Here is an 8,191-nt window from a genome sequence, read left to right as displayed (position 1 = left end):
TTGTAGCCTCGAAAAAGGACACAACCGCAGCAGCAGAGCTGACCGACTCAACGCGCCGAGGGCACAGGATGGTGAGTTCTGTCAGCGAGGCACACATCGTCCGAGCCGCGGAGAACCACTCCACGATTGCAGAGGAACCGGCGTCAGCTGTCCACCCAACACACAGTCGAGAGAACTCGTCGTCTTCTCGCAGACGCTGGGCGCAGCCTTCGAGTCCATATTTGTTCCACGTCACATGGAGACGAGCATGTACATTCCCTGCCGGAGGCCATGCGGGCTGCCATTGTTCAGAAACGTGAACTCTGCCGAGGCGTACAGACTCAAGACTGCTGTTTACAGCGAGGCAATCGACGAAGTTCTGCACCAGTGCTTCGCCAGTCATTCGGTTATCGGAGATGTCGAAACGCCTCAGTGATGAGTTTTGAATGAAGGCATTAGCCAGTGCACGACCTCCAGTATTGCCGATCCGGTTGCTGGAGAGGTTGAGCTCCTGAAGCGTGTTGTTTTTCCGAAGAATGTCTGCGATTACCATAGCGAAGCTGTTGTTAAATCTCGTGCTGGTAATCTTGACACAGCTGAGTCCTCTGTTGGCCCGCAGTGCTTGAAGGCCGTCCCACAGTGTCGAGAGGGCTAGCGGGAGCCAACTAAAGGAAGCAAGGCACAGCTCCTTCAGAGTGCCGTTGTGTTCCAGGGAAGCGAGGATGATACCAACCGCAACCTCGTCCACAGGCTCTATCGACAGTTTCTGAAGTGTCTTGTTGCGCTTCAGCGCGGCAGCGAGGGCTACAGCATTCGGCTCCGAGAAGTCTTTATAGCCAGCGATCTCTAACGAGCTCAAGTTCATAGAAGCGGTTGAAGCCGAGAATAGTTTCTTCGCGACTGTAACCGACATTTCACTCCAGAGCACCAGGCGGCGCAAGTTACCCCGGCAAATTGCACTGGCGATGGCTTCCGCGAAATTCTGGTCTATTATGAGAGGTGTGACATCCAAACACACGAGTCCAAGCGATATTTTTCCTAAAGCATTAGCCAGAACACGGCACTCGCAAACTTGCCGCGAGGTTTCGCTAAAATCGAATGGGTCGGCTAGAACCTCCACGAGGCCCTTGTTAGCCACTAGTGCCTCGCTGAGCAAAGCTGGAAAGCACGATACGGGAATTGCACTGGCTCGCAGGACAAGGCGCCTGATGCAGTGGTGGAGTGTCAGCAGCCAGCAGGTCAGGATGGCAGCTTCCATTATGGAGTTTTCGGAACGCACGACGTCCACGTCAACGCTTCGGATGGTGCTTAACGTCAGGGCTCCTGGTGGTGGTGGTGAAAACTTTTTAATAAACAAAAGGAGAGTTTGCAGACCAAAAATGGCCCTTTACATAGGTGGAGTCCTTAGTCCGGGACCCCGCTGGTCAAGGCCGCTACTCGCGCCCGTTGGACTAGAGCCCTCTGAGACTCCAGCCCCGAGCAGTTGAGCAGGGCTGCCTCCCATGCCTCTCGGGAAGGGGAAGGATTGGGGGGAAGGGAAGGATTCTTTTGACAGGCCCAAACCATGTGGAAGGTATCGGATACTTCCCCACAGTGAGGGCAGCGCCCATCAATTTTGGGGTCGAAATGTTTCACTATTGCAGGACACAACAGAGTGTTGGTCTGCAAGCGCCTCAGAGTTCGCTCATCAGCTTTACTCAGGCCCTTAGCCGGGACTGGGAAAAGCCGATGGCGTTCGCAATAGTAGTCCAGAATTTCTCTGAACCGCAGAAGCGGTTTCACAATCTCCGAGCCGGAAGAGCTTGGATGAGGTGCCCGGTAGGTAAGCGCTCGGGCAGCCGCGTCCGCAGCCTCATTTCCTCTAACGCCCTGATGGCCCGGAGTCCAAACTATGCGTTTGGGCGAAGGGTCCGATTCCCTCACTGCGCGCTTTAATATACTGTAGGCTAAAGGTGAAATCTCGCCAGCCAGGTAGTGTTGACAGGCTCGACGCGAATCTGTCACGATTACCTTCGAATTCAAGTCCGAGGCGGCAAGCGCAATGGCTACTTCCTCGGCCTGTGCTGAATTTCGAGCTCGAAAGGAGAGCCCGTTAACGCATTGATCCTGGTGAACTACTGCGGCCGTGTAGAATCCATTGGGCGACGGCCCTGCCACGTCAACGGAGTATACACCCTGTTTGGATCCGTGTTGGTGTTCGAGTGCCCGAGCGCGCGCCTCTCGTCTGCCTTCGTGTGTATGTGTGTCCATGTTGCGCGGGAGTGGAGGGACCCAGAGCTTGTGACGCCATAGCTCCGGAATCCGACACGTCTCCTCTGGAGTGCACTCGTGTTGGATGTGCAAGCGGTCTAGCAGGCGGCGCCCGGATGCCGTCTGCGAGAGTCGCGTATATTGGTTCACGAGGTGGGCCTCCCGTAACTCCTGGTAGGAGTTGATCACCCCCAACGCTGACAACTTAGCATTGGAGGTGGCCACTGGGAGGCCCAGTGCTCGCTTTGTAGCCTTCCTAACGATGGTGTTGATTCTTATTTCTTGTTTCGTAGTGCGAAGGTAGGGAACGGAGTAGAGGATCCTGCTGGTCACGAAGGCATGGGCGAGCCGAAGCGCGTCCCTGCCTCGCAACCAGCCGCGCTTGTTAGAAACGCGATGGATCATGCGTCCGACCTGTTCGCCTACGCGCTTGAGTTTGGCAATAGTGGATTCCGGGCTGAGCCTGTTATGGATGAACAGACCTAGTATGCGGAGCTCCCCGACCTCTTTGATAGGACCTCCCGTCAGAGAGATTTGCAAACTCATGTTGTCTTTAGGATTGGATCTGATGTGCAGAAGTTCCGATTTTGCGGGAGCACATTGGAGACCACAGCCGATAGCGTAGCTATCGGTTATGGTGGCGGCCCGCTGAAGGCGGTCCTACATTTCCCCAAGGCTCCCTTCTGTAGTCCAAATTGTTATGTCATCCGCGTAGAGTGCGTGATGAATGCCTTCCACCCGGGCCAATTGGTGCGGAAGCTGCATCATGGCAATGTTGAAAAAAAGGGGCGACAAGACCGCCCCTTGGGGTGTACCCCGTGTACCCATCGTGTATGGTCCGTATTCGTCGTCTTCAATCTTGAGGAAGGCCTGACGCTTCGAGAGAAAGTCTCTTACAAATGTGAATGCCTTGCGCCCACAATCGGTGGTACTCAAGTTAGCCAAGATGCTGCCATGACGAACGTTGTCAAAGGCCCCCTTAAGATTGAGGGCAAGGATGGCCTTGTCGTTGTGGCGCATGGCAGTGGGTCGTATTTTGTAGCGGTGTAACTGGAGGAGGACGTCCTGCGCAGACATATGCGGTCGGAACCCGAACATAGTATCTGCAAAGAGGCCCTTGGTCTCTATGTGTGGAGAGAGACGATCCCTAACCATCGTCTCCATAAGCTTGCCCACACAAGAGGTTAGTGAGATGGGCCTCAGGTTGTCGGTATTCACTGGCTTGCCTGGCTTAGGGATGAAAGTGACCAAGGAGGTCTTCCATTCGGGAGGGAGTGGGCGCCCGTCCCAAATCTGATTAATGTACACTAGCAGGTGGAGGTAGGCCGAATCTGGGAGGTTGGCCAACAGATTGACTGTTATGCGATCCCGACCTGGAGCCGTACCTCGCCGCATTTTAGCTAAAGCCGCCTTAAGGTCCTGTAACTCAAAAGGGGCATCAATGTCGGGATTCGGCTTTCCCGCGTACTCGTACTCGGGCCCAACTGGGTCCTCTATGCGGCAGAGATATCTGTCTCACAGGGTGTCCGCGAGTTGAGCCGTCGTACCTTGGTACCCGTGCAAAGCCCGCCGGAGCTGTCTTTGCGTCTTCCCTCTCGTTTGAGCGGGGTCGATGAGACTGCGAAAGAAGCGCCATGTTCCTCTCGAGCTCATCTGACGCGCTGCCGAATTACACTTCTCTATCCAGTTTGAATCGGTGAGCTGGGCAGCATACGCCGCAGCCTGCTCCGTGAGGTCGACAATGCGAGCCTTAAGTTTGCGATTCAGCTTTTGCTTCTTCCACCGTTTGGTAAGACTCCGGCGAGCCTCCCACAAGTGCAGGAGGTGATTGTCCACTGCAGGGATCTCTTCGGTGGTCTGAAGTGTCGTGACGTGTTGTCTTTGTATTGTGTCTAATTGCTTTGCCCACTCCGCATATCCGCCGGAAAAGAGCACGGGAGGTATCTCTTGTGTTCGAAACTTATGCCAATCGGTCAATTTAGCGTGGCTCCACTTTTTGCGAGCCGCCTTCGCCAGAAGAGTAACCCGGAGAAGGCAGTGATCGCTACCAAGAGTCTCTCCCAGGTTCTCCCAGGTAGCGTCTCTGGTGTTCGTAACGAGAGTCAGGTCAGGGCATGTGTCTCGCGTAACCGAGTTTCCCACACATGTGGGACAAGACGGATCCGTGAGGATTGTAAGACGAAGTGTGGAGATGAGCTCCGCCAGCTTGCGTCCTCTGGCCTTCTCAAAGTGGTAGCCCCAATGTAGGCTGGGAGCATTGAAGTCCCCAACGATCACTAGAGGTTCCTTGTCAGCCGATTTGAGTGCGCGGTAGAAGATTTCGTTGAAGGTCACGCGCGGCTTATGCGGGGGGCAGTAAATGTTAAGGACATGTATTGATGGGTCGCGGCGCTTAAGCGGGAGGACCTTGACCATACTGTATTCCTGTTCAGTCTCCAGTTCGAGGTCTACTGGGACTGCGGTGTACGCCTTGTTCACCAGGATGCACGTTGTAGGACCCCCTTGAAACGAGCTATACCCTGTGAATTTAGCATCTGCGCCGGGTTCCTGAACAGCTAGGAGCGCCGGTGCGGTACCGAGAGACTGCAGGTAGAGCTGGAGGTGCGACCGTTTCTTCCAGCTCCGTAGACCCCTGCAGTTCCACTGTATGATCTCGAATTGCTCCGAATTGTTGTTGGCTTTCCGCTGGGATCGACTAGCCATCATTAACGTGATTGTTTAATTTTGGGGGGCAGGTCTCACCCCCGAAGATGATGGGGCCTCAGGCAGAGGCACCAGCACGTCCGGAGAGAGAGCGGCCGGAATGTTTTCTAGTGAGCCTGTGGCCTGGCGAAGGACCACCTTCCGCCTGCGGAGGTCTGGTCGCGGAGACCGCGAGCGGGAGCGGCTTTGACTGAGTTGAGCTCCAATTTGGTCCTGAACGACAGAGAGAGCTGTCTCAGCAACCTGTGCCCCTATAGCAGGCATGATTTTTGCCAATTCGGCCTGTAGAAGCTGCTGAATGGAGCCCCGGACCGCTTCCATGATTTTACCTGGCAGAGCATCAATTTCGCTCTCTAGATTGTACAGGCGGCTCTCCACCATTGGCAGCCTACCAACCACTGTGCTGGACGACTGCTGCGACACGCTAGTCAGCCCGGATGCGACCGAGGCACTCTCATCTCGGTCCTCCGGCTCGGATAGTTCTATAGGCTCGGAAGGACCAGCTTGAGGTTCTTTACGTCCGTCTAACTTAGCCTCCAGCTCCTGAATTTTCCGCGCTAAGAATTCTGTTTGGCGCCTAAGTTCAACATTTTGCCTCTGTAGGGCGGCTTCTGTTGGAGAGAGAGAGGGGGAGAGAGACCCGGAGGCAGCCCTAGCCCAATCGCTCACCTTGTTTTGGGCGGTCGCTAGAGGTGGGAAATCCCCAGCGCTGAAGTTCGGCGACCTCGCCTGGGTCCCGGACTTCAGAGCCGTCTTGACATGCCCGGACTTGCCCGGCGCAGAAGTGGACTTGCTGTCCTTGGCATTGGTGGGCGGAGCTTGCTTCTGAGCCGTCTTCCGCTTGCTTTGACTCGGTGATGGTCCTGGCTTGATCGGTTTCCGGTACTTGCCGACGCAGCCGGCAGCACCGGTGAAGTGGGCACCCGCGCACAGCAGACATCGGGGGGTGCACTCATGTTGTGCTATGCCCTCGGGTGTGGTGGCCACCTGAGAGCCGCAGAGGCCGCAGCTTCCGGCTTCACCTGGAGCGAAGGTGGCCTTCAGATCCAGCGTCTTGCGTGGCTTGAGCACCACGATGAGTTCGTCGCGTCCAATGCGTGGCGTCTGCTGCGGCCGCCTCCGGGGTTTGCATGTTGCGGCCTTCAAGGCCGCGCCACCGACACTCCCTGGCGAAGCGTTCGGGGGCCGAACTGCCGCCTGGTGCTGGGCGGCGGCTCCATTTGCTTTGGGAGCGTTCGTCTTCTGCCGGCGTCTCCAGATTTTGACCATATCTGCCAAATAGTCATCTTCCGATGTTGGAAGGTCCTCGGGTTGAGCGGTCTCCATGCGCTCGACTTGCATGGACAGCGGATCATAGCCGGTAACCGTATTGGGAGCCGCCATCGCCGGGGAATCCCCAGCCGGGCCTGGCGAACACCAGCGAACGCCCCGCCGCCGTTAGGCTTAGCGCCGCGGCGTTGGGCGAAATCTTCAAAATCTCAGAATTTTGTCAGAAATGGGCCCACCTTGATGAAAGTGGTGCCCACTTGTGCCGCTGATCTTCGCGGAGACGATGGTGCCAAGATTCGTGGGGTCCGAGTTGACAGACCGCAATAAGGAGCGATCAGAAGCGGAGCCGGTGTTCCCTACGCTCGCCCTCAGCGTCCCCCAGGGCTCCTGGGGAGTGTTCTGTGAGCTGCATCGCCGCCTCGTACAAGGTTTTGTTCAGGACGGGCAAGTGCCTCGCTAAGCAGCAGCTTGTACGGCCACAAGGTGCCTTCAGGTTCAACCCACTGTGCTTTAACGTAGCCAGTAGCTTATCTATCCTGGCCCCAATCCGCCCAGATTCCAGACAACGGATTTTCCTTTCGATGCCTCCGTGATTGCTACACGCCGACTCCATGTCGTAGGCTTCCTGCAACGAGAAGCGACCCAGACCCTTTATATTTCTCACTATATAGTGTCACAAACGATATTGCGCACCCATCTTTTCGGAAATTGCAATCTGCATGCTGAACATTTAAAGAGAAAACAGAACGAGACTACAAGAACATTAGGCAAAGCCGTATTGTCGACGAGCGCACATCGTTCAGTAATTTCAGAATAACGCTCTCTTCAACCTACCAAAGCTCTGTTAGCTTGGAGGACATGATTACAACTCCCTGCCCAAAATGTCCGGGTATGAGAGCACATGTACAGAGCGTATTCCATACTGGTTTGGTTTGGTTTATTGGGGTTTAACGTCCCAAAGCGACTCAGGCTACGAGAGACGCCGTAGTGAAGGGCTCCGGAAATTTCGACCACCTGGGGTTCTTTAACGTGCACTGACGTCGCACAGTACACGGCCCTCCAGAATTTCGCCTTCATCGAAATTCGGCCGCCGCGGCCGGGATCGAACCAGCGTCTGCGTATTTCATACTCATGTAACGCTGTCATTACCTGTATTCCCCTTCCACGCTGGAGTTTTTGGTTTCATTTAAGCTCGGCGGATTACCAACGAGCCCTATCCGTCCTTGCCCTCTTTTACACAGGGCAGAAATACTGGCCACGAACAAAGCTCTTTTAGTTTCCGCAATGATAAGTGAAATGTGGCCTCCGCAATACAGCACAACAGTCAACTCATGCCCGCACCTCCGAACGGATGCCATGGGGTCTAGATTATGTAGCCATTACTGGGGGGCGTCTCGTGAGCAACAGTAGGGAATGGGTAGGAAGCAAAGCTTTCTAACAAAACAAAATAACAGTGGCGTGCATGCAGTATATGGCAGGCACAATTTAAGAGACTTAGGTGTGACATACAGCTAATTAGAAAATACCTTGACCGTGAAAAAAAAGCAGGAAAAATTTTGGGAAGCAGTGATTCTTGTAAAGCACTTTTATAGTCACGGTTATAATATAACTTTTAGAAGAATACACTCAGAAAAAGCCCATTTTGAACATTCAACGGATATTCATGGTAGAACATAAACATTATTTGGTGATCTTAAACAATGATCATAATGACATTTAAAAGTCATCATTTGAATACTGTCTACTTGGAATGGTAACTAGGGTTTGTAGTAAAAAACATCACGCTACTTGTTAATCTTAAAGCATAATGTAGCGCTCGAAGGGAACAAATAATGCTACTTCAAAACACATATCAAATTTATAACATTATTTTAATGTTCCGTGCTTCCTGGGGATAAGCAAGGCGAATCGAACGTGATTAAATGGCACGCTGTCGTCAGTGAAGGAAGCAGCTAAGAAGACAACGCAGTAAGTGTCACAAGGCAGCCAA

The sequence above is a fragment of the Amblyomma mixtum genome, chromosome 1 (genome assembly GCF_055824585.1).
Source record: "Amblyomma mixtum isolate Tamu chromosome 1, ASM5582458v1, whole genome shotgun sequence".
In the NCBI taxonomy this organism is placed as follows: Eukaryota; Metazoa; Arthropoda; class Arachnida; order Ixodida; family Ixodidae; genus Amblyomma; species Amblyomma mixtum.
The sequence above is the reverse complement of the archived record's forward strand: the minus strand, read 5'-3'. Positions refer to the sequence as shown.